The sequence below is a fragment of the Kogia breviceps genome, chromosome 1 (genome assembly GCF_026419965.1).
Source record: "Kogia breviceps isolate mKogBre1 chromosome 1, mKogBre1 haplotype 1, whole genome shotgun sequence".
NCBI classification, from domain to species: Eukaryota; Metazoa; Chordata; class Mammalia; order Artiodactyla; family Physeteridae; genus Kogia; species Kogia breviceps.
Genome location: NC_081310.1, coordinates 94,690,678 through 94,717,863, shown reverse-complemented (window position 1 = coordinate 94,717,863; position 27,186 = coordinate 94,690,678). Strand labels below are relative to the sequence as shown.

The window sequence follows — 27,186 nt, the reverse complement described above, 5'->3', positions numbered from 1 at the left end:
AGCCCTGCTGCCAGCTTCCCCTCCCCCTGCACAGCGACTGCTCAGGGGGCCTGCCTCCTCTTGGACTCGGCCTTTGAGTCTGGATTAGTCCTGTTTTTTTTTTTTTTTTAACTGGCCAAGGAGAGGGGCTGCCATTTTTCTAATTAGCTAGTCACACTCTGACAGACTCCAGGGAGAAGCATCACATGGCTGGCAAAGGTGGGATATCGCATAGCCCCTGCCCTTCCTCTCAGTTTCACTTCAGACAACTGAGCCACCTCAGACACTCAAGGGCCCATCAGGCCAGAGGAGGAGTTTGAAAAAGAAGCTTACATCGCTTCTGTTAGTAACCCGTTGCTGTATTTAACAACCCGTCCTGGCTAGAAACACTTCCCTATTTGCAGCCTAAGCCCAGCCCGTCAGGCAGAACCCGTTCCCTTTTATTTGGTCCTTGTTGGAGATGGTGAACAGCTGGTCCTCATGGTCTCCTTACTAATCCTTCATGGGGAAGCCCATACGCATGCATTCACCTTGGACATTTCAGCCTTCTCTTGTCTTCTGGGCAAGAAGACTATCCTCCCTGGCAGCCCTGAGACACAGAGCAACTCCTGACCAGAGAAGGCCTGCGGCGTCTCAGAGCCGTCCCTTATTTCTTTTCAGAATGGTCCCTGGTTTTGTGGGTGTCATGGGAAGGGACAAGAAGAATTGTAGAGTGATAGTGTTTAGACTGGAAGGAATGTGACATGCTATCTCATCCACATCCCGTTTTACAGAGGGACCTCATCCCACAGGTCCAGACTCACTCAGATTGGGTAGTAAGTAGGGAATAGAGTTCTTGCAGAACTTTCTCTCCCTGAGGATTTCCTTCCAGGTGTGGGATGGGCCATAACTGTGAAGTGGAGATGAGAATTCTTTCATTTTCCTCACTGGATCCCTGCATCCTGGCTGGAGATCCTGCTGCCCATTCCACATGAACATTTAAATCTGAGAAATACATTTATTCTTTCTAAGAAGAGTACTCTGGGTGTGTGGCTAAGGTTTAAAGGACTTTCTTCCAAACATCAAGCCCTTCTTACCTGTCAGAGCTCGGCAAGGTCAACTTCCATTTTTCCTGTCAACCCATTTCACAGATGGAGAGACTGAGACCCTCTGGTTCTCCCGAAGGCCATGGGTGTTTACCCCCCTTTGGTAGCTTCGTGGTGCTGGGGGCCATTGCAGGCCGGTCAGAAATCTGAACACTTTCTGCCAGGTCCCTACATGCTCTTCTCTGCAGGAAGGAAGATCACCCAGATGGAGCCTGCCTTTCTTCCCACCCGGCTGCCCAGGCGGGCACTGTGCGGCCAAGGCTTTATAAAGGGAAGGACTTGCATGCTCTGGCAAACCTGCTTGCGCTCAGCAGAGGTGCCCATAAATCTTGCTGAAAACAAACGCTTTAAAAGAGGAGGAAAGTCTAAGAGGCCCTGTGGGCATATTCTAATCAGTGCTCGCTAATATCAACCAGCTCGGATTTAGAATGTGGTGTTCCCAGCGGAGGGGGCCTGGGTAGGCACCATGTAAAATGCCGCGGGCTGTAATTAACTCTGACCTCCTCTGCCTGCTGGCTCTTCGCTCTTAATATTAGCTTTAACTCCCAGAATGAGCCTTCCGTGTTTGTTGTTGGGATGCGTTCTTTAAAATTCATGGTTAGCCGCCCTGCTTTTGCTCGAATCCTGACCCAAAATACACACACACACCCTGAGCCAAGGTAATCAATGGTATCAAATGAAGTCAATAATCAGGTAGATCTTTGAAGTCATTGAAAATTCCATTTATCTCAATAATGCCAATAATCCCTACATTTATAGCTTATACTTTGCAGTGTGCAAAGTGATTTTATATATTTCATTGTTCCTCATTACAGCCCTTTCAGGTGGGCAGGCTAATAGTATGTTCATCCACCAGATGAGGAAAAAACAAAGGCCAGAGAGTGGGGCGGGTGTTTGGCATCCCCTGTGTAGTGAGTGGCTGAGCCCCTGATTCTAACTTAGGTCTTCCAATCTCAAAACTGTTCCTTAAATACTGGTGTTCAGATGGACCATAGAGATAGTTTGTCATGATGGAGGTTGCGGTGAGGGGGAGCCAATTTGGTCTTTTCCTTACTTCTTGCCAATTGAGGCAATAGTTATTCAGCGATTTCTTTCTTCTGCCTCCTGGCAACAAAAGGATATTAGACATAAAGTAAGCATAGGCTTGTGGTGTGTAATATCTTGTGGACAATGAGAATGATGAGAAAATTCTACCTAAACGTCTGTGACCATGAATGTGTGTTTGTGTGTATTTTATTGGTTAGAAGAGCCATACATTTGAAAATGTTCTGAGAACCTGCTATATGCTGGGCTCTGTTCTGGCCACTCAGATGTGATATCTCTGTTCATTGAGTTACATTAGAGCTGGAGGAATAAAGGAATAAGGATGCAAATAAGGAATAAAGTGAATAAAGATGCAAATAAGAAAAACAGTGCTATGTAGGGTGGTGTATAAAGTAGCCAGATGGGTACTTTAGGGTGTGATCAGGGGGCCGATTGGGGCTGAGATCTGAATGCCAGAGGGAGCCATCCATATAAGGGAGGAGGGAGAGGAGAAGGGGGAGGGTGAAGAGGGAGGGGGAGGGGAGGAGGGGGAGGGAGAGGAGGAGGGGGAAGGTGAAGAGGGATGGGGAGGGGAGGAGAAGGAGAAGGAAGAGGGGGAGGGTGAAGAGGGAGGGGGAAGGGAGGAGGGGGAGGGTGAAGAGGGGGAGGGAGAGGAGGAGGGGGAGGGTGAAGAGGGAGGAGGAGGGGAGGAGAAGGAGGAGGGGAGGGAGAGGAGGAGGGGGAGGGTGAAGAGGGAGGGGGAGGGGAGGAGAAGGAGGAGGGGGAGGGAGAGGAGGAGGGGGAGGGTGAAGAGGGAGGGGGAGGGGAGGAGAAGGAGAGGGAAGAGGGGGAGGGTGAAGAGGGAGGGGGAGGGGAGGAGGGGGAGTGTGAAGAGGGGGAGGGAGAGGGGGAGGGGGAGGGTGAAGAGGGAGGGGGAGGGGAGGTGGGGGAGGATGAAGAGGGAGGGGGAGGGGAGGAGGAGGAGGGGAGGAGGAGGAGGGGAGGAGGAGGAGGGGAGGAGGAGGAGGGGGAAGAGGAGGCAGAGGTGGCAGTGGTGCTGGTTGTTCCAGGCAGAAAATGTGGCCAGTGAAAAGGCCCTGTGTTGGGAAAAAGCTTGACCTATTTGAGCCCAGAAAGAAGGCAGTGAGGCTGGAGCTGAGTGAAGGAGGGGAGAGTGGCATGATATGGGGTTGGAGTTGGTGGCAAAGATCAGACTGGAAGTTTGGTAAATTAGAGTAGGGATTTTGGATTTTATTCTAAATCCAATGGGAAATCCCTGGAGGGCTTTACACAGGGGAGTGAGCTCTGATTTACATTTTCAAAAAAGACCCTCTGGCTGCCCTGTGGCAGAGTTTAGGATGTCAAGAAGTGGAGGTACTGATGGAGACAGTGAGAAAAGGAAGAGTTCTGGACATGATTCAGAGGCCTCATGGGACTGGTTGACTTAGATGGTAGGGTGTGGAGGATAAAGTGACTCCTAGGTGGGTGGAGACCCTACTGACTGCGACGTGGACAATCTGGGGAGTAGACGGGGGCAAAGAGTTCTGCTTGGCCAGGTGAAGTTTGAGATGTGTGTTTTACATCCAAGTGGAGATGTCAAATAGCAATTGGATATGAGTTGGGAGTTTGGAAAAGTGGCCAGAGATAGGGCTTTGGGATTCATCAGCCTGTAGATGGTATTGAAAACCATGGGGATGGATGGATGAATTGGGTAGAGTGTATGGAGGGAGAGGAAGCAGAGGCCCAAGACCCAGGGTTTAGTCTCCAGCAAGAAGCAGGAGTGTCAAGGGGCTGGGGGTAGAAGACACTATGAGCTTCCTTCTATCCATTGCCGGAACCCCACTCAGCAGTTTCACAACTGTGGGCTATTGATCACCATGGCCTGAGTGAGAGGTTGATTTATCAGTGAAAACCCATTGCGATCTCTTGGGGGAAGACCCTTAAATTATGTGGATAATTTAGAAGTCTGTAGAATCACTTATCAGTCAACAGGTAACTTACTGAACATACACTATTGGTTAGGTGGTATTCTGGGCAATATAGCTTCATTTTCAGACAGTGCATTGTGGCTTCACACACACACACACACACATACACATTTACACACTTATATGTGTGGTATTATTACTTGTGGGTCCATGTGCCTGAGTGGGCGTTCTGTAACAGACAATCACTGTATACACATAAATGCAAAAATGCACAGTTGCAGCCATCATCCGTAAAGCCTGCTTTCTGCTCTGTGTGGAGCCACCCTGAAAGTTCCCTTGTCCTCACCTCCAGTAGTCCTGGAGTCTCTTCTGTCTCCTGGGGATGGAACTGGACTCTGTTGTTAAGCTCTGTGTTTGACATGTTTCCTGGCTTCCATGTTTGCTGTGGTCACCTCTTAAATCTGCAGACCTGAATCCATGAACATTTAGGTCACCAGTCCAAGCAGACTTCAGCTCACAAACTGGTTAGAGGTGTTGGTCCGTGCTTTGGGGTTGGGTGTAGTTTCTCAGCTGCAACTTTTCAGTGGAGATGAGGTTTCAGGCAAGCCACATGCAAGAATCTTCAAGAGCTAGAGTCTTGGAGATTTTTTAGGAAGCTTAATATCTTGCATATGTGGATGAAAAATGTCACCTGCTATATCAGTAAACAAAGGATGTTGCAGCCATCAAACCATTAGCCACTGTAGCCACCCCCAGCTATGCACCATGAGGGGATTCAGGATGGAGAGAAATGCAGGACGCTGGCCCTAGATAGTTAAGGTGTATATCAAAGGAGTGATTTTAATAAGCCCAGACTTTTGCATCTTCCCATACATAGGAAAGCGCTAAATTCATTAACTTGAGATGTCTGTTTTCTCTTTAATTAATAGTAATCTTTTGATTTTCTGACTACCTGATTTTTGTTGCGAAAACTCCTATATATCCTGGCCCCTCCCTTAGCTCTTCAGAGCAGTCCCTCAGAGCTATATGAGAGATTGCCTCCCAGGCGTAAGTCCTCAGCAAGTTTTCTGAATAAAACATAATTTTCAAATTTTAGGTTGTGCTTTTTTTTTTTTTTTTTTTCAGTCAGCACATCTTTCTCAGAGGCAATGAAAATATTTTCTACTCCTTATCCCATCCACCCCTGAGAGAGCCCTGGAAGTTCAGTGAGAGTAGGAATTGTTATTCTGAGTTTATGGAGAAGGCCCCTAACAAAGAATCCCGTGTGAGGTCCCAGAGTTAGCAGAGGATGCTGGTGGGACTCTAGCCACCAGGGCCAGTTCTCCATATCTTGGAGTGAAGAGGTGCTTTCTCCTACAGGAAAAGTATTGCTCTCATGAAATTTGCAGAGTTCATATGTAACCCCAATCTAGTCTCCGGACCTTAAATTCCTGTTCTCCACCAACTGTTACAAAAGGGTCCAGCTAATACACGAATCCTGGGGTATTTGGGTACAGGATAAATGGGATAACATGGAGGGGGGAGGGAGAGGAAGGAGTGAAAGCTGTACTAAGTAACAGTGGAGTTCAATGACGTTTATGTTTGATCTGAGATCTATAAGCCTGCTTCCATACCTTTTGCCCTTTCTACCTAGCCTTATACATTCTGCAGCAAAAAACGGATTGGACCACAAGAACATGTCTACTAGTTTATCAAGCTGGCTTTCTACTTGGGTGCACAAATGCTAGTAATACTAATGATAGCCATGGCTTTAAAAATAACACTGACAGTGGCATTTCCAAAAATAAAAATAACTTCAAGTTTGAACTTTCACGATCCTGGTCATAGAAAGTCTATGACAGCATTGAATAAATGTAAGAGGTGTCATCTGAGGTGGAATGGTGAGATGTGGAGGTGAATCCCAGAACTCCACACACTTCATCTCTAAGCGGTGTCAGCCTGCAAACCTCTGAGGACTGGCCTCAGAAGATGGCTCGTCAGAGCAGGGGGCTTTGGGGTAGGGGGCAGTTGTTCTTCAGGGTTAGGATCAAATTTAAAAGCACCACCATTTACCTTGGTTGCTAAGCCCTCCTGAGCCCGAAGTGAGGAATTCTGATTGGCAGAATCTGTAGGAATTTAGACAAGGGGAACAGCACGGAAAAACGGGAAGCTTAGGATGGAGACCCTGGCTGCAAAGCAACTCAGTGCTTCAATAAGCCCGAATCTGCTGAGAATACATTTTACGAACATGCAGCTAAGTTGGCTGCCTTTGTTTGGGGGTTTGTTAAGCATTATCTAAAGAATGCCATGGTTCAGCCTGCTCGGTGTGAAGTCTAATTCTTCCCCTTTCTGGAGCCACGGCCTGGTGTGTTCAATTTTTCTCTCTCCGTAGGGCTGCAGGCGCTCTGGTACTCCAGCCAAAAAAACACTCATATTTTAGCAAGCTTAGTCCCAGTCTGGTTGCCAGGCAGTAAAACGAGCACTTGCCTGCCCCGGGGAGAGGGGGACCGCGAGATGGAAAGGGGTCATGTAAACGGCTCACTCGAGCCCTCCCCCTAAATCTCCACTTGAGAGTCTTTGGGGCAGTTGATATGTTTATTGATGTGGAGAGACACTGCTGCATAGGCCCAAACTGTGGTCGTTTGTCAGAACTAATACTACAAATTATTTTTATTATTATAGAGATGCTAATCAGAGGATAAGTTTGCCCTCTGCCGCTTCTGGAGGGTGTTAGATATACTCATTTGACTGATGTGGTTCTGGATTCGCAGCACGGACCCCATTTAACTAAAGGGGAAACTGAGGCATAAAGCAGGTGAGTTTCTTGCACTGAGGGAATAGATGAATCAAACATCAGCATCCCATTCCCCTCAAGGGAGGGCAGCATTGCAGGTGGAGTTCATGTATCTTCTCTCTGAGATCTTCTCTCCAGTTTCCCTGCGGTGCAAGAGGCTGCAGGAGAGAGAACTAACATGCCCTTCAGTCCTGGAAATACTTCTCTGTGACTGATACTAAGAAGAGGGCGCTGAGATAGGCCCTCTGGCTCTTCTTCCAAGTCTCCGCTGCAACAGGAAGCAGACTCGGGCCAGTGCTTGCTGACTGCAGTGCTACTTTTCAAGGACAAGACCTCTGCCCACTGGATGAAGTCCACACCCGTTTATTTTTCACAGACCGTGGAGTTCCTGTCAGGGAAGAACCGATTTCAGCCACGACTGGACAAGCCTGGTGAGTTTGCGACCCACAGTGGAAAGTCTCCTAGTTCTGGCCTGGAACTCACCGACACAGGAAAACATGCTGAATGCCCACAGGATGTACAGCTGGTGGTGGACATTTAACTTCCGAGCTCCTCAAGCCCAAGTTCCAGAAGAGGCCCTCACCAACAGGGAGGAGGCTGCCTCCTTTGTCTCCTGCCCGGTGCTCTCGGGGCTGAGGTTCCCTGCGGGCCTCAGATAAAAAGACTCACGCCTCACACCTCACCTTCAGGACCCTCGGCACTGGGTCCCCTTTAACGCTCTGATGCCTTCCTCTTGGCCTGCAGGTGAGTTTTCTCTGGGTGAAGACTTTTTAATGCTGTGCTCCCCACTGAGGGCCTGTGTACTGAATTTTTTTTTAAACAACTGATTATCAATTTATTAAAAATGTTGATTTAAGCATCTGCAATGGTGACTTCAACCTCGACTCCTGGCTCAATACTGATGGAAGTGATCTGCTTGACAATCTCAGGAGGCCTGCACAGGTCAGTGAGTCACCTGTGGATCCTCATCTGGAAACGATTCCAAGTCTTAGAACCTTCACCTCAAGGAGTTTTCGTTGTAGTTATCCTCAGAGTCTTGGTAGGCATCTGAACTGGTCCTTTCACTTTGGGATTCTTTTCCTTCGCACCTCTGATCAGGTCAACACACACCTTCCCCAAAGACTTCACGTAGCAGCTGGTGAGGGTGATTCCAATCTGGTGAATCTCCACGCCACCTCTGGCTCCACGGAAGTCTTTCTGGTATCTTTAAAAGCCATGGCTGCGGCGCGGCTTCCTGACCGACTTGTTCCTTGGTGGGGGTGAACAGCGGTGAGTCAGGGGCAGGAGTGGGTGGCCCGAGGCTCCGCTGCAGTGGAGACCGCATCGTCCTCAAAGAGCCTGTGTACTGAATTTTATCTGGTCCTGCCACCTCCCATCCAACTGCCAGTCAAACCAGGAGGTAGTCCAGAATCGGGTGGTATGGGCTAGCCCCAGGGCGTGTGGAACCAGTGAGGTTTGGAGAGACTGCAGGTGAAGAGGGAGGACAGCAAGAGAGAGGATGCAGCAAGCAGGCAGAGAGAGAACACCTGTGGCGGGGAAATTCCTGTGTTTGATGAGGGGCTTGGCGTGATGGAGGTGCCAGGAAGAAGTGAGGGGATGTGAGAAAGGTTGCTCTGAGAGGCAGGAGAAACGTACTGAAGGAGAGCCTGGATTATCGTCACTTTTCATTTTCATAGAGTGGCTGCCGAGTGTCTCCTGGGTTCCAGGCGTAGTGCTAGATTCTCGGCATACAAAAACTATAAGGGCACAGCCACATGCTAGATGTTGATATCTAGATGCCTCCAAGACAGTTAAACGTGGTGAGGTTATGGACCTCTCTGAGAATGTGATGTAAACTGGGACAGTAAGTCAAGGTGGTTTCATGAGCGGAGGCTCTGCAGCTAGAGCCCCTGGTTTGAAGCCCGGCTCCACCGCTGGTTGGTTCTGTGACCCTGGCAAGTTATTTAGCCTCTTGGTACTTCTGTTTCCCCACCTTTAAATGGAGGATAAAAGCAATTTGTATCTCCTATGTAAGGACTAAATTAGCTGCTATGGGTTAAGCCTTTAGAATAGCAACTCGTGCGTGGTAACTGACATTAGGTATGGTAGTTATTCCCAGAAATTCACATTAAGCACCTATACACAAAACCATACAATTTCTGGGGGGTTCATAGACCTCCTGATGCCCAATCACAGACCCCTGACTGGGAATCCTAGTTATTTCTTCACTTATGTCACCCAACCAATCAGAAGAAGCTGGATTCTTGCCCTGAAGGACAACAGATCCCACTCTTTCTTTGCCATTCTAGCAGGAAGCATTTTAGGTGCTGTGGGGTGCCGTGGAGGGTGGAAGTAGGGTGAACCCAGCAGAAGGATGAGACCTGCCTGTGGCCACAGTGGACGGATGGAAGCAGATTCCAGGAATCTGAAGCCCAAAGAGGGCTGGTGGAGCAAAGGAGGACTTGGGTATTCCTGGCAGCTGGGTGCTCTGAAGGATTCACGTGGAGCAGTGACAACCCATGTTAGATCCGTCTCTGATCCGAACATACACTTGCCCGCGGTGAGAGGGAGTGTGAGATGAAGACTCAATGAGTGACGTTATCCCAGGTGTGGTTACCCTGTTTGCGGTCCCTGAACAGTCGCCCAGATGCTGCCACGGCCCTGGAATGCCCCTTCCTGGGCGGAAGATTTGGCAGAGATGCCCTCTCGAATGAAGCTGGCTCTCTGGTTGTGAGCCCTGGCGGAGAGTGGAGGGATGGGCAGATGCCAAGACAACTTCATCGAGTGGACGTGCCACCCACAGAGCCTTTCTGACCCCCACCTCCTCCTGTCGCCAGCGTCTTGCCACTCAGCCCTGACTGGCACTCGGGATTCCAGCAGCCCTAGCAAACTGGCCACTCCACCCCGACTTGACTTGCAGCTCTTACCAATGAGCCCTGCAGGTCCCTTCCCCGGCACTCCCCATTTCCTGTCTCAAACAGTTGAATATAGGTCCCAGAGCTGTTGCACGATTGCACCCTACTTGCAGCTCATTCGTACCCTCAGCGTAGGAATCATGAACACAGTTGTGGCATGCCTTGAATTTGGCTGATTAAAGATTTTAGTGCCCAAATCTCGGGCTCAGTGGAGGCCCTTACCTCCACCTTTCTATTTCTCTCTACTGCTCAGTGCCCCATTTCTTCTGCTGTCAGTTGGAGTTACCAACAAGAACTCTCACAACACCAAATGATGTGTATGGAGTTCCCACGTCCTTTGTAAAGTGTGCTCACATGCGATATCTTACTAGTATCATCCTCCGTCCTCAATCATGAGTAAATGCTTTTTTCCAACCACTCTCTTAAGAGCTGAGGAATTTATTTCAACCAAGGAAGCCTGTCATCAGTCACACTTTAAAAATCTTTTTGCTTTTCATGACAAATGTAGAATAACATTGTCCGAGGTGATTTTAGCAGCCGAAGTCAGGAGAGAGTGGTTATAACCTCCAGTTTTGAGTCCTGTGTTCACCCTGGGTTTGAGCATATGGTTGTGGGACCACTGGCCATCCATCCTCTTCAAGTTACCCATCAAGTTGCATGTGCTGATTCTTCCTGGGACCCACGGCTGCATGCTAGGGCCAGACTTTGCCAAAGACTGCATGGGGGAGGGGGGAGGGCGGCTGCCTCTTGGGCAGCGCAGTCTGGCTGGAATCTTATTATGTTTCAAGAGCTCTTCTTCAGCAAGGGTCTGTTTTTAAAATGCCGGCAGGCTCTTGTTATCAGAAAAAGAGGGACTTGACTTAGCATTAAAGACCTCTTGAAGGGCAGGAAAAGGCAGAGAGGGTTTTCCAAGCTAGACTGTGACTGGGGAGTTGAAGTTTGGTGAGGAGAATCAGAAAATGCCTTTTCAGGGCGTGATACTGAGTGCAGAGGAGGGGCCCTAGCAGGGGTATATGTGAAGGAAGGTATTGCGATATGGTTAGAAGTCACCTGTAAGTGAGGAGACCCTGTCAGGTTTAGTGTGACATCCTTTGCATTTTTTCCTGGGGTATTGCTCACAACTGCTAATGGGCAGTTGCATTGGGCTCTCTAGCAGAGCCCAGACTGCTGCTTGTTGCGGGGTGGGGCTGTTATTCACACTTGCTAATGAATAACTTGCCTTAGTGTAGTAACCAACCAAGTCAAACAAGTGACTGTGGGCACCTAGAAGCAAATTACTTGCCTGGTAGAGGCCCAGCCTGGGACTGAGACTGGGAGGACTTGAGTCCTGTAGCTCTTCAGTGGCCGTTTCGGATGTCAGTCTGGCTGTGTTTGATCAATGCAGAGGCTCACTGATTGGAAACCATAGGGTTCCTTCCACCATTAACCCCAGAGTTCCTACAAATTCTGGTCTAGTGTGTTTAAATTAAAAACTGAACTAAGACCCAAAACGCTTCACTCTGCAAGGTGAAAGGATACTAGAACTCCTAAAAACTGGTAAGGAAATGGGAATTGCTGTCAATTATTGAAGGCCTACTATGCTCCAGCCAGTGTGTTCTCTCTCTATTTTTGTATTAAATCCTGCCAACAACCTTATGAGGCAGGTTATTATTTCCACGTTACAGATAGGGAAACTGAGGCTCAGAGAGGTTAAGTAACTCACTCTTGCCTGTGAATGGGTTCCCACCAGTGTTTCACCTCTAGGGGAATTTCAGTTTTTTGCCTCCATGGCATGTTACGTCCGTGACCGCCATGGCAACAATGCCATAAAGTTTCAAGGGACTTAGCAGCCTTGAGGCTGTGGCTGGAGACTGCGTCCCACAGCTCTTTATGAGGGTGGTGGCCATCCATCAGTCCCGCTGCCACTTCTGATTTCTGCAGTAAATACTCACCCCTGGAGTCCAGCTCTGGGAAGGTGGATTAGCTAAGAGCAGCGTGGTCATTTCTCAGTTCTTAGAGAGAATCAGCAATCAGCCCTGACTTCTATGCCCCAAAACCAAAATCCCATGTTAGTTCAATTCAATTCATTTTAATTCAATCTGACAAACAGTTAAATACCTACTGTACTGTACATGGCTAGGTACTATGCTATGTACTGGGGATTTAAAAAAAAAAAAAAAAAGGGAATATTGTTCCTCTAGGGACACAGTGTAGTGAGGGAGACATAAGCTGATAGTTATAAATTCAGTGACATAGACCAAACTAGATGCATAAGGTGTTCTTAGACCATGAAGATGAGAGTGTAAATACATATGTGTGTAGAGTTCCTGAGGATGGGAATGGAGGATGGCCCGGGGAGGCCACAATTGGGCCTGAAAAGTAGAGAAGAGAGAAAAAGTCATTCCAGGAAACCAGGCAGGTGTGTGCTGCCCAGGACTCAGGGCAGATACAGCACCGTCAGGCTAGGCTGAGATTCCGCTCACGTAACCTGTCTGTGCCCAGTTGCTTAGTCTGTAAGATGGAGATGATCACTGTGTCTGACTCAGGGTGGTGATGAGGAATAAATGACTTCATCTAGTGCCTTGAGGAGTGTCTTGGGCATGTAAAGCTCCAGCGAGTGTGAGTTGATAGTGCTTTGTTGTTTCTTGTCTTCACTTGGTGCTACCTTGTGGCATCTCTCTGTGGTCCTGTGTGTCCTCCCAGAGGTGCCAGATTTGTGGTCAGCAATCTGTTGAATGTCTTCTTGCACCCTCATCTTATTTAACTCTTGTGTCATCACTTGGCTTTTCTCATGCCTGTGCTCTGAACCTCCAACTAGATGTTAGACTTCCCTGTGTAAGGAACAATCTGTGTTTTTGTGATACTCATCACATGGAGTGACTCAATACAGTGGGTGCTTAATAAATGCATATTTATTACAAATAAGATAATGTATGTAATAAGATGCAGTGTGTTTGGTGGGGGCAACATTCACATCAGGAGAGACAAGATAGCAGAATTAGGCAGGTAGGTGCTCATTGTATAGGAGCCCAGATGGGAAGGTGAGATTTGCCTCAGTGGACAGGCTCCAAAGGATCCCTGATGGGTTGACCTGCCTTTCTTGAAAAATTTCTCCCCTTTGAGTTGATTGCACATTTGTATCTGCTGGATGAATGGTCTTTGTATGGACACAGAGTATCTCAGGACTTGCTGTTAGGAGGGGCTTCTGGGTGGTATTGGGTTCCTATGAAGCTGTCAAGCAGGCTCCCTTCATTAGACCACACATGCTACTCATCCCTTGTAAAGGGCAAGGGGATAGGTCCCTAGGCATGACAGGTCACTCAGTGATGGTGATGGCTTTACACATCCCTCCTCCAAGAGCTTGCTCAGGAAGAGTTCTCCATCAGCTGGACACAGCACATTTGGACTTGCCTAGATGGCTAGTGCAAAGAATCCTCCTCACACACCCTCAGGGGTGCTCTTACCTGTGCCAGAGCAGTTAGTGCTGCGGCCCCTCCCACCTTGTGTCTTCAGCTGGGCTGGTGCAAATCCAAACCACGAAGTGCTCCTCCCAGGACAGATGGGAATGTGGGTGCAGTGCATAGGCTGAGCTGTAGAAAGTCCTCTCTTTCCTCTCCCCGTGCCACCAGGGATGTGCTTATAAATACCTCTCCGTGGGCCATAGAAGAATGTTCACGGAGGACCTAAGTCCTGCCTTCTTCACAGCCATCACTCTGGGGACTTCCCCAGGCTGCATTCACAGCTGAGGGCCTTGTCAGCCCCAGGCTCACCCTCACTAGCCTCTTCCTAAACCACACCATCAATAACTATCGCTCACATCCCCAGGCGGGCCCCTAACAAACTAGCCTGACTGCTCTGGGCCTCCTGGGGGCTTCTGCGTTTCTCTGTGCCTCTTATTTCACCGCTTACCGAACAATGGAACACAGCCAGCTCGCTTCCCAGGCCATCCTCATCCTTCCACCCCTTCCTGCCATCACCTCTCCCCACCCACGCAGCCCCAGTCTTTCCAACTCCCCCACAGTGGCTTTCCATCTGTGCTGATGGAGGTGAGGTCTGTTGCACATTCTTGGGCCTGGGGTATACACTTGTTTGAGCCCAGCGGAGGCAGGGACAGGCTGGATGGCAGGGGAGGGAGGAGTGGGTGAGGGTCCTTTCCACAGTTTGGTTGCCACCCTCACGTTGGCCCTGCTGCTTCTGATGAGTGAATGAGGCTGGTTGACGCTTCAGCCACCGGTGTAACCAGATCTCCCAGGGCTCTTGAAAAATGGAGTCCTCTTCAGCAGCAAATGTTTGCAATTAACTTTAACATATGGTGGAATTTGTTTTTGCGTCCGTAAAGCATGATAGGCAGTGAGGGTCTGGCAGGGAACGCACCCAGCTTGTCACGCCCTGGGCCGAGCTGGTGGGCAGAATCTTTCCACTTGATTTACAGCACGGAGTCACTTGGTGAACTGAGTGGTCATCAATGGGTCAGCCGGGGCCCTGAGCCCTCCCTCTGGCTTGGCGCATCCTCTTCCTTCCAGGTGTTTCTACCTGCCCAGCAGCAGGGTAAAGTGTGGTTCTCTTCCTTTTTATGACGGGGTCAGCAGCCGCCGGTCTTAGTGACCCTTGCTTCTCAGTTTTGGCCACTGTCCGGTGCCTGTGCTCTTGGAACACTGTGCCTTCTGCTATCGGGCCATCCTGTAGGATCCACAGGCTTTGATCAGCATGCAATAGAAAACATAGGTCAGCTCTGGGACCAAATCCCAGGTGAACTCTATGACTTAGTAGGTATTGGGCTGCAAGTAACATGAAAATGAATGATCGTAGGTTTAAACCAATGGGAGAGTGATTTTTTTCTTAACCAGAAATTGGGAGGGATGCATTTCTGTGTTGGTTTGGCAGTTCAACCATGTCATCCACGGTTTGGATCCAACCTCTCTCCAAATTCCTACCCTCTATCCTCCGTGTGTTGACTTCATTGTCCTGCTTTTTACCCAGTGCCTGCAAGGTGGCTTCACATCCTCATAAGGTAGGGCCCAGAGTGAGAAGGAAAGGGCTGGGACTAGAGCTTTCTTAGTTGTTTGCTTCTGAGAGGAAAATCTTTCTTTGAAGTCCCCAGCAGACTTCCCCTTATATTTCTTTGGCCACAACTGGGCCACATACCCACCCCCCAGGCTAGTCACTGGCAAACGGGGAGAGATTGGTCTGCCTGGCTAAGATTACTCATGACTTATCCCTGGAATGGGGTACATTGCTGCCCATCAACATTGGGGTTCCCTTAGTGAGGTAGAAGTGGCGACTGGGAAGGCAACCAATGGTGTCTGCTGTGGTGCTCCTCCACTGGCAGAAAAGGCAAGGGTCACTGGGTTCGAAACTGCTGGAAGGTGAGAAGTCACTCCTGGGAAACAGAAGGGTGTGGGGTATGAGATGGCAGTGGTCCACGCCTCCCCAGGATTCTTTTGCATCTATCCTCCATGCTGGCCTGACAGAGTTCCTCCTACAGTGCTGATTGTCTCTGCTCAAAAATGTGTGGACTCCCATTTCCTATGAAATAGAGGTGAGACTCTGCTTAGCATTCAAGGCCCTCTCTGTCTGGCTCAAGACGGCCTCACGTCTCGCAGGAAACACACATTTCATATTTTATCTCTTGATACTCCTCTGTGCCAAGCAGGTAGCAATCAAGCTAGTCTACTTTTTTACCTGCTTACCTCACCTTGGGCTTTTTGTCTCTGCATCCTAACTCACTCCAGAGGCTCCATTTGGCATGTATGACACTGTAACAGCCCGTTCAGATTTTCTACTTATTATTTAAGGTTCTCGTTTAAGTCATCATTTCTTTGGAGAATACTGCCTTGATTGTCCCCAACTGGAAGTTTCCTGAGTCTTCTGTGAGTTTCCGTAGCTCTCGTTTTCAGTGTACCCACATGAGCCACAGAGAGCACTGAATGGGCAAGGATGACTTCATAGCGGCGTTTGAGGCTTGAGCTGACCCTTAAGGGCTGGGCAGGATTTAGTTTGCTGAGAGGACGGAAGCCATGCCGTGTAGTTGAGGGGGCAGTATGCAACTGTGAATAAGAACACACCAGGGTCTTCACATTCCTGCTTTTGCCTCACCTTCAAGCATCTTAATACTTTCTCTAGGAGCATGTAAAACTGGCTCATGGCCACCATACTGGATAGCACATATATAGGGCATTTATATCATTGCAGAAAGTTCTGCTGGACAGTGCTGATCTGGAGGGTCGCCCCGGGAGGTGGCTAGTGGGGCTGAAATCCTGATGTCCTTTGGTGCAGGGACAGTACCCACGTTTATTCTATTAGATTGCTGAACTCTGACCTGGCAATCTCTAGTGTGGGGATGGAAATACAGAGCTGTACCAACAGGCCTTTGAGAAGCTGGTTCTCAGCAGAATATTCCCATATAGCCCTGCTCTCAACACTGGGATAGGTAACACCCTCTGGAGCCAGTCTCCAAATTGAGAGTCCAGAGTATCTCACCCTCTTTTGTCTCAAACCCTCCAAGGGACTGAAGTGTGCTTAAATAGGTAATGGGGGTAAATGATGAAACAGGAGATCCATCTCTGGGTAGCTCTTGGACAGCCTTTGGTGGCTTAGCCAGGGATGAGGTAAGTAGTCGAGACTCTTGAAGAGACCACACACCTGAGCTGTTGGGGATTTCCCTCTGTCCTGTTCTTCAACTTTGGGTCCAGTATACAGAAAGCATGGCTCCTTTCTGGAGATTCTTGTTGCCTGTCATAGGGTCTTTGCCATAGCTTTCAATTTTCATAAAAATATGAAGCTCGTCTAGATAGCTAAAACCAGGCTATGTACATGTACATAAAACCTGCTACATGGACTTTTTTACAAACTGTTTTCAGTGATATCCCCTCATTTGCTGCTGAAAACTGGTGACGTGGTTTTCATTAACCCCATTTTTCAGTTGAGAGATTCAGGCTCAGAGAATTAGTTAGCTTGACTGAGGTCATACAGATAGTAAGTGGTAGAGTGGGGTCTCAAACTCATGCCTTTCAGTGCTCTTCCCACTACACTATCATTTCCCTTTAAATTATATTATAAAAAGGTATTTAGCATCCCTTCCACCTTACTTCCTATTTGTACATATTGCAGTAGATGTGGGAATATTTACTAAGCAATCCTACTGAGACAGTAACAATCTCTCTCAAAGCCATTCCTAAGGCCTCAGTATTTTGCATGTTGTGTGAGGTGCAGGGCTTGGGTTATCCAGTCTCTCCGCTCACTCTTGAGCCAGCTGCTCCACCATTCATGACTGTGGCTTTAATGTTAGCCCAAGAACATCACAAGAAGTGTAAATCTGAGGCAAAGGAAAATTACTTGGATAGAATTACCATATGACCCAGCAATCCCACTACTGGGCATATACCCAGAGAAAACCATAATTCAAAAAGACACATGCACCCCAGTGTTCATTGCAGCACTATTTACAATAGCCCGGTCATGGAAGCAACCTAAATGCCCATCGACAGATGAATGGATAAAGGAGATGTGGTACATATATACAATGGAATATTAGCCATAAAAAGGAACGAAATTGGGTCATTTGTAGAGACATGGATGGACCTAGAGACTGTCATACAGAGTCAAGTAAGTCAGAAAGAGAAAAACAAATATTGTATATTAATGCATGTATGTGGAATCTAGAAAAATCGTACAGATGAACTGGTTTGGAAGGCAGAAATAGAGACATGGTTGTAGAGAACAAATGTAGGGATACCAAGGGGGGAAAGTAGGGAGGGGGGATGGTGGTGGTGGTGTGATGAATTGGGAGATTGGGATTGATATGTATACACTGATGTGTATAAAATAGATAACTAATAAGAACCTGCTGTATAAAAAATAAATAAAATTAAATTTACAAAATGAAACTATAATTACAAAAAAATTAATAAAGCCCAATCTTTATCAATTGTCAATTTAATCAATGAAGCAATCAGTCAAAATAAAAGTTACCTCAAAAGTCCCATTTAAGAAAAAAAAAAGGAAAATTACTTGGCATATTCATTGCCAAATATTAGTGCTTTGATTTATGTGGTTTTGACTTAAGCTTGGCTCTGCTTTTGATTAGATCAAACAATCCAGAGTGGTCCAGACTTGGGCTCCTTTCAGTATGACTTTCCAAGAATTCTACCTATAGCACCCAGGAGGCGTACCTCGCTCTAAGTTAAGGCCAGTTCTTACTCCATGTGTGTGCTGGGTCCCATGGGATACCCACTCCTTCACCGTGGATGTTGCTCCAGCTCCAGCATGTCTCCCCTACCTCTAACGTCCATCCTGAAGATTCCCCTCATATCACATCATTCCTGTCGGCAAACATTCCATAATTACTCCCATTGAAACCATCCTGGACCCTATATACCCCTCCAGCTATCACTCCCTTTCTCTATGCTATTTCACAAAACTCCTTGAAAGAGCTGTTTACTCCTGTGTCCCCATGTCCCCCACTCCATTGCACCCCTACCCCGGCCATCCACCCTCCCTCACCACATTGCTGAACCCAGTGGTCAGTGCTCAGCCCTCATCTTCCTGGACTTGTCAGCAGCACTGGATGGGTTTCATCCCACCTGTTTCCTTGAAACATTCCCTTCACTTGACATCCACTACACTTTCCTGTTCTTTCTCCTGTCTCCTGGTCACTTCTTCTCAGTGTCTGTCTCTTCTTACCTGGAGTATTTAAAAAACCTTCTATTGGCTTTCCTCCTTTTGACCTTCCCCTCCCTACACATAGCTCTCAACACAGCACTGATAGTGATCCCATTAAAACTTTATCCCATTAAAACTTCATCCTTATACCCCAAAGAATTGAAAACAGGAACCCAGTCAAATTCATGGACATGCATGTTCATAGCAGCATCATTCCCAGTAGCCAGAAGGTGGCAATAGCCCAAACGTCCATCCATAGATGAATGGATAAATAAGTGTGGTATATCCATTCAATGGAATATTACTTAGCCATAAAAGGAATGGAATACTGACACATGCTTCATCGTGGATGAACCTAGTAAACATGCTAAGTGAAAGAAGCCAGGCACAAAAGGACACATACTGTATGATTCTATTTATATGCAATATCCAGAATAGGCATATTAGTAGAGACAAAATACAGATTGCTGGCTGCCCACCTTTAGGTTCAGGGGAGAATGGAGGGAGGAGAAACTGATTAATGTGTCAAGGGGTTTTATTTTGGAGTAATGGAAATGTTTTGGAATGAGATAGAGGTGGTGCTTGTACAACACTGTGAAGGTACTGAATACCCCTGAATAGTTCCCTTTGAAATACGTTATGTGAATTTTACCTCAATAAATTAAAAAGGAAAAGAAAAACTTCATCTGGCAAATCACTCCTCTGCAAAACACCATCCACTGGCTTCTGGAGGAAGAGTTGAAGCCCCCACTGTCATCTGCAAGGTCCTCTCTGGCCTATCTAGCCTCTCCCCCATAACTTCTCCAGTCACAGCTCTTACCACTCTATCCCTTACCCACATCATCCAGCCACACTGGACTCCATGCTGTTTCCTGCTTCTACTCCAGGGCCTCTGCACCTGCTGTTCTCTCTGCCAGGAAGGTTCTTCCCACTGGTAGTGGTAAGGCTCACTTACCTCACCAGCTCCTTCAGATCTTTGCTCAAACATCAGCTACTTGGTGAAAATTACAACTCCTCACCCTGGCACACTTCCCATCCTCTTTTATGCCTTCCTTTTAATCTGCTGCACTCATCTGACATTCTATTTAGTGTCTATTTGTTTTCAATCAAATGTAAACTCCAAGGGCTGGGATTTTGCTTGGTTTGTTCACTGTTATATTTCTAGCACCTAGAATGGTGCCTTGATGTCAGCAGCTAGAATCGTAGGCACTACACAGTTATTTGTTATATGTGTGACTAAAACCTTTTCCATAATGATCTATAATTTGAGTTTCCCAACTTCCTTTTCAATATTTGCTAATTGTGAAGACTTTGTGTCCCTTTGTGAGGAATGCTGCAAAATTCATTATTTTTTCCCCAAGCGTGCCCATAAATTAGTTGGTCATGACCTTTATGTTGTTTTCTGGTTGGTGAAGATGTGTTGTGGTGTATGTTCCCCCTCTTTTTCTCTTCCCCTCCCATGGCTGCAGTTTGGGCAAATAATTTTTTTTCCACGGGGCTACTGACCTGTTCTTAGAGGGATTCAGCCCATGACTATAGTCTAGGTAGCAATATGTTTCAGTGACAATAACAATTACCAAATGTTCTTCCCGTGTGGTTCTTCTTGGTACAGTTGGGATGGAGGTTGATGCTGGTATATGCAGCTCCTTCCTCGCAGTGAAGAAATAAGCAGGGCTTGGAGAAACACTCATGTTCAAGTGCAAAATAGTTCTTGCCTTTTCCTTAGAAGTCCCTTCTTCCTGGTGGACTGGGGCAAGGTCTACAGGCCTTTTGAGAGGCATCTTCACAAAAGCTCCTCTGCCTACTCCCTTGCCCAAATGAAACACAAACCCCTGTCTTTGTGCCAAGTTGAAGTAATCTGCTTGGCACCCAGTGATGAAGGCAGGCATTTCTCCTATAATCGGCACGAGGTCCCTCCAGCCTTAGGTTTTGGCTTGGAAGAAGGGGTCTTCAAATTCCTACTTGTTCTTAAAATTCTACCTGGGAACCTGGAGTCTCTGAGAAGCAGGGAAGCGGTGGACTACTTTATTAGCATCCTCCCTTTGATCCCTTCTTATAGACTCTGAGAGCTCACTGCCCTAAGTGGAACAGAGACATCCCTAAAAGCTCATGTTCCCTTCAAGTCTTCCTCTGGCTTGGGGACACCCTAGCTGGTCATTATTTATTCCCATGGTGGGGGGGGGTTTAGAAATTATTTTTTTTAACTTCTGGCTGTAGTATGCTATGAAACCAAACTGGATCCCCAATCTAAGGGACTGTGTGTGTGTGTGTATGCACTCACATCTGTCCACATAACTTGTACACATAACTGGTCACTGTGATTCCAAGCCAGGAATCCTGTTTCACAGAGATTTTTGTGGTTCTTTAGCTCCTCATGTCTGTCCCTGTTCTCTAATCCTCTGAATGGAGCTGGCTGTGGGGAGCAGAGCCATATGAAAGGCATCCAAGATGAAAATTATATCCCAGACTTGCACACGAACATTGTGGTTGGGGTGGAGGTTTGCTGGCTGGTGCTGCACACTCGCCACTGTTCCTCCTGGCTTTTCTGTTTTCCCCTAATTCCCACTCGCTTGTTTCTCACACAAGTTCCAAGGCTGATGCTCTTCTGGGTTAGACCTGGCCTGGGCCTTTGATTTCAGAGCCTGGGCTCTCTCTCTCTCAAGAAGTGGAGGGCAACATCTGGCCTTTCCTTTCTAGGTATATATTTCAGTAGAGTTTACTGATATTACAATATAGGTGTAGATGAACCTCATTCATCTACCTCTACCTTATCCGGAGCTTGGGTTGATAATGGTGGTTGATAAGCATTGCCTTATAGTCACATAGACTACATTTGTAAAGTACCATCCTACCATTTGATTAGGCAGCCCTCAGAGCTAAGTTAAACAATGATACAATGGATCTTTGGTGGGTTTTAGCATTGACAGACTTGATTTGAATCCTGCCCCCACCCCTCAATTACTAGCTCTGTAAAGTTGAGCAAATTACTTAAACCTTCACAAGTTTCTATTTTCTCATCTATAAAATGGGAATAAGTTTTGAGCAGAAGAGTGACATGCTCTAATTTAGTTCTTAATGGGATTGCCCTGATTTCTGTGTTGAAAATCAACCTGGCAGGTGGCAAGAAGAAGCAGGTGGTTCATTTAGGAAGCTGTTGAGGTAATCCAGGGAAAATATGATGGAAGCATGGCCCACAGAGGGAGTAATGGATATAAGTGATCAGATTCTGGTTATACTTTCAAGGTGGAGCAGAAATGGCTTGTTGACAGTTTGAATCTGAGGCGTGTGGGAGAGAGGAGTCAAGAATGGTTATGAGATGTTTGTCTTGAGCAACAGGAAAGATGTAGGTGCCGTTCATCAACAGAAAAGTGGAGACTGTGGTTGGTTGGAACAGATTTGAGTCAGCGTGAGGTAGGTGGGAAAAGATCAGGAATTCTACTTTAGTTTGAAGTTTGAGATTTAGAAATTAGAAATCCAAGTGAAGGTACTGAGTGGATATATAAGTTCGATTTAGGAGAGTGATCTGGGGTGGAGATAGAAATTTCAAAGTAATTTAGCAGATACATGATACTTAAAGTAATGAGATTGGATAAGATCACCAAGGACAATGAGTCTAGACAGAGAAGGGGATGAAATATTTCTAGGTTAGGGAGATGAGGGAAACTAGAAAGAAGACCAAGAAGGAGTGACCAGTGAGATAGGAAGAAAACCAGAGAGTGAACGGTCCTGAAAGCCAAGTGATCCCAATGTCAAAAGCTGCTGATGGGCTTAGTGAGATGAGGACTGAGAAATATGGAGGCCATGAGTGACTTTTACAGGGAAGTTTTGTTAGAAAGAGTAGAATAAGTGCCTGATTGGATTGGCCTTAAGAGAGAGTAGAAGGAGAGGAACTGGAGATAGAAAACAGAAGTAGGGGCTTTCCTGGTGGCACAGTAATTAAGAATCTGCCTGCCAATGCAGGGGACATGGGTTCGAGCCCTGGTCTGGGAAGAACCCACAAGCCACGGAGCAACTAAGTCCATGCACCACAACTACTGAGCCCTCAAGCCTAGAGCCCCTGCTCCACAACAAGAGAAGCCACCGCAATGAGAAGCCCACGCACTGCAACGAAGAATAGCCCACCCTGCTGCAACTAGAGAAAGCCCATGCACAGCAACGAAGACCCAACGCAGCCAAAAATAAATAAAATAAATTTGTTTAAAAAATAAAGAAAACAGAAGTAATTTCTTTTTGAATTTTTTCTACAAAGTTTGTCAAACAAATCAGGACATAGTTGGTGGAGGAAGTAGGATCAAGAGAAGGATAATTTTTTTGCTAACACTGGAGAAATTTTAAAAATATACTAAAATGTTTACAGAGAGGGAAAATATATGACATAGCTTTTGAGTAAGGCTGAAGTGGTGAAGTCTAGTGTCTAAGTGGAGAAGTTGCCCTAGATAGAGCTTGGATGGGATGAGGAGGTCCTTCACATAATACTTGGCTTCATATAACTGTATCCTGACTACAGTGGGTTAATTAAAAAGGGATTTTATTTTTCTCACTGAAAGGGAGTCAAGAAGTAGGGAGTCCAAGGATGGTGCAACTGCTCACAAAAGTCTTCAAGGATCCAGGCTTCTCTTCTCTTGCTTTGCATCCTTAACAGGCAGCTTTCATCCTTTTGGTACCATGATGGCTGTTTCATCTCCAGATGTTATATTTTAGTTCCGGAAAGAAATAGGGAAAGGGTGAAGAGCAAAATATACACACATGCTGAGGCTGTCTCATTTCATCAAGAGAACAATAGCTTTTCCAGAACTTCCTGCTCATACCTCCACCCCCAGTAGAACCCCATGTACTGCTTCATGTGGCCACTCCTAGCTGCAAGGGAGCCTGGGCAGGTGAGATTTTCAACTGGGAACTCAGTCACCTAGATTTTGGTTACAGGAGGTAGAGTATGAATAATCATTGTGTCTTCCAGTTTTTTTAATTAATTTTTTAAAAATTGTGGTAAAATACACATGACATAAAATTTACCATCTCAACCATTTTTAAGTGTACAGTTCAGTGGCATTAAGTACATCACATTGTTGGGCAACCATTATTACCATCCAACCACAGAATTCTTTTCATCTTTCAAAACTGAAACTTTTCACCCATTAAACCATAACTTCCCAATCTCTCCTTTCTCTACCCACTGACAACCACTATTTTACTTTCTGTCTTCATGAATTTGCCTGCTGAGGTTATCTGAGTGAAATCATATAATATTTGTCCTTTTGTGACTGGCTTATTTCATTTAGCATAATATCCTCATTATGTTGTAGTATGTATCAGAATTTTCTTCCTTTTTAATGCTGAATAATATTCCAATACATTCCAAAGTATGTACCACATTTTGTTTATCCATTCATCTGTTGATGGACACATGGGTTGCTTTCCCTTTTTGGCTATTATAAATAATGCTGGTATGAATATGAATATACAGACATGTGAGTCTCTGCTTTAAATTATTTTGGGTATATACCTAGAAGTAGAATTGTTGGATCATATGGTAATTGTATTTTTAATTTTTTGTGGAACTACCATACTGTTTTCTGTAGCAGCTGCACCATTTTGCAGTCCATAGTGCACAAGCATTCCAATTTCTCCTCACCAAACTTGTTATTTTCCACATTTGATAGTAGCCTCCCTAATGGGTGTGGTGTCTTCCAGTTTTTAATGGGTGAGGAGAGAGATGAAGGATAAAAAAGGGTAAAATGTTGAAGGGTAAAAAGAAAAAAAATAAAATATAGAGATAAAAACTGTCTCCCTTCCATTGGGTCATACTTTGTTGAAACCTTTCTGGAGCTCTCAAGACATATGGAGTCTAAGTCAAAAGGAAAGCAATGCAGTGTTATGGGAAAGAGGCTGCATCAGAGGTTCAGGACACCTGTTTTTTTTTTTACTCTGGGCTCCACCACTGCTGAATTTTGGTGCTGTTATACACCAAAAATGCCACACCCTGCTGTGATGCCAGTTTTCTGTGTGATGAAGATAATAGAATCAGATAATAAAATCTGACACCCCCCCACCTTTACTTCAGAGCTGAGATGTTACATAAGATTGCACATGCTTTGAGATCTTTGAACTAAAGGCATTCTGGAAATTCAGATTATACGGAGATATTTTCCACCCCTCACATGGAAAGGGAAAGTCCTACATGGCGCTCCCTTTGGCTTTTATGCCACAGTGGGAGATTTTTACTCAGATGGTCAGTCAATGTTTGTCTTTCCTTGTCTCTCCTTCGCCCAAGAGTGGGTGATCCTTGAGGAGAAGTATTACAAGTGAGGAGGAGGAGGGTAGTAGTGACTGGCAATGTTTTAAACCAGGGGTCCCCCGCAATCCCTGGACCATGGATCAGTGCTGGTCCACGGCCCGTTAGGAACCAGACCGCACAACAGGAGGTGAGCGGTGTGCAAGTGAACGAAGTTTCATCTGCCTCTCGCCATTGCCCCCATTGCTCACATTACCGCCTGAATCATATCCCCCCCCAACCCCATCCGAGGAAAAGTTGTCTTCCATGAAACTGGTCCCTGGTGCCAAAAAGGTTGGGGACCACGGTTTTAAACATTATCGTGTGCTGGTCACTGCACCAGATGATTTAGAACATTATCACTGGTCTTCAGAATACATCTAGTTCCTAATATAGTGCAGTTGATATCAGTTGGTTCTATGAGGAGATTTGGATTGTGACAATATGGCTTTTTCTTTTTTTTTTGGACATACAACACAGCGGTAATAATGAAAAGTGATGGTGACAAAAAGCAAATGGGATTTATGGAGAGCTCGGTGTTACTTCTGCTGGGATCTCAGAATCTTTCCCATCAATAATGTCCTTGTCCTTCTTACTATTAATACACACACACGCACACACACACACAGCCTAGGAAACATACATTCTTTGTAAGCGTATACATTATATTGGCCACGTGCCATCCAGTCAAGCCAAAAATTGTGGAACAATAGGAATCTGTGCCCAGAATATCAGCTAAAAATACCTCATTCCCTCAGCTATGTTCTTGCTGGGTATGTTTAAGAGTGTCCCAGGGGGCTAATGAGGATGAAGGGAAAGGAAAACTGACGTTTTTCAAAGGAAACCAAACCTTTAATTCTCTAAAAAGGAAACATGTATTTTCTGTATGTCTGTTTTATGTTTCTTGCCATTTTTGCATGTCTGTGTGACAATATGGAAAGTCTGTAATATAAATCGTGCCACCTTGGCTTGGATTATTGGAATCCATGCTTTTACCGCAGTCTTTTGCTCCATGGCCTGACTGGTAGACAGCTTCCCAGGTTTCAGCAAAGAAGAGGGAGAGGGGAAAGCGAGAGCTTCTAAGCAGGAGAGACTCACTGACATACACTGTCTGCTCATTCAGCTGGTTAGGGCACCACGTAAGAGCCTGGGGGACACATTTCCATCCCTAGCTGGGCCATGTTATAACCTCTTTTATTTCTTGATCATTAACCGAGCCTCAAGTTCTGTCTGGTCCTCTCAATAATCTGAACTTTCTCTGTGGTCAGGGGTAGTCACTGCTCCTTCTCTGGCCTTGGTTTCTTTCCATTTATAAAATGAGGGGCTAGGTGGACTGATCTTGGGGTTGGGGGTCTGACAGTTAGGGGCACAAGGCAAGAATATGGGCATCTCAGTGTAGTTCCATGAGAGGAACTGGTCAGCAGCCTCCATGAGAGGCAGTCATCTGAGATACGGGCAAAGGGTCTGTTCTAAACATTTGTCAGATAATGTCAGCATTAACCAAATAGCAACTGTTGGCTCTGGTTGGTCAAACATGGAGCTGCCGACTTCCTGAACATATGTTGGGTGTTGGGCAATGAAAGTGGATGTTGGTTGACACTGATTGGCTAATGTCAATATTGACTTTGGGTTAGGGTAGACCATAGCCATGGTTGCCTGAATGAAATGCACCCTGTTTCCTCTAGAGTATTTGTCCTTTCATATTTGTCCATTGGTCTCTTCTCCGATAACATATGAAAGGCTTGTTGAAGTTTGATTTAATTTGTTATAGTAATGAAGAACAGAGCCTTGAGATGCTCATGAAGTTCTATTTTTGGTTCAGTTGGCTGTCTTGAAATAAATGATCTTATACAAATATGTACATGGGCAGGTATGTTAAATTGATTTCAATAAAGGGAGTTACGAGCTGCCACTTACTGAGAGCAGCTAGTATGTATCAGATCCTTCTGATACATTATCTTATTTAAGCTCCAAAACATCTTGTGAGATAGTTATGATCTCATTTTATAGATAAAGAAACTGAGGCTCCAAAGGAGTCTATAGCTTGCTCAGGTTCTCAAAGGTGGAATCAAGACTTGAATCCAGGTTCTATCAGACTTCAAAAGCCAGGCTGTTCCCACTCTGCCTGGCTGATTCTGGAACAGTTGCTTTGTGAGAACAAGAAAAGTACTTAGTCCACCATTTCGAGCTAAAAGCTGCCCATTGCCAGCAACATTTGCCATCAGTGATGAGCTGTTTGTGTTATCCTGCACTTCTCGGTGAAGCCAGAGCCTCACGGAGCCTCTGGGACGTGCAGACATCACACTTAGCAGTTCTCATCCCATTGTATGGTCCTTCTTACAGCTCCCCAGGAGCCCCAGGGAGACAGAGACTCTGATTGGCTCTGCCGGCCACTTATTGTTTTCCATTTTCTCCCCACTGCAGAGTCTTGAGACTGTCTCCTATAGAAGATCCTGCCACTCCTATTGTCCCTGCAGACTTTCCCACCGCCCCAGGACCACGGGCTCCATTGCTTATTGTGGTGGTGTTGGCTCAGCCTCAAGGACAGAGACCTTGAGCCAGCTGACAAGGTTGCTTGTGTCACTGCTTCTAA

The 27,186-nt window shown here is 46.3% G+C and overlaps 1 protein-coding gene and 1 pseudogene across 1 annotated transcript in view; one reads left to right on the top strand and one right to left on the bottom strand.

The window, feature by feature from the left end:
* Positions 1 to 27,186, top strand: part of LMX1A (LIM homeobox transcription factor 1 alpha) — a 156,215-nt gene that overhangs the window by 68,906 nt on the left and 60,123 nt on the right. The window lies entirely within an intron of this gene.
* LOC131754298 (small ribosomal subunit protein uS10-like) lies at positions 7,641 to 8,005 on the bottom strand (annotated as a pseudogene).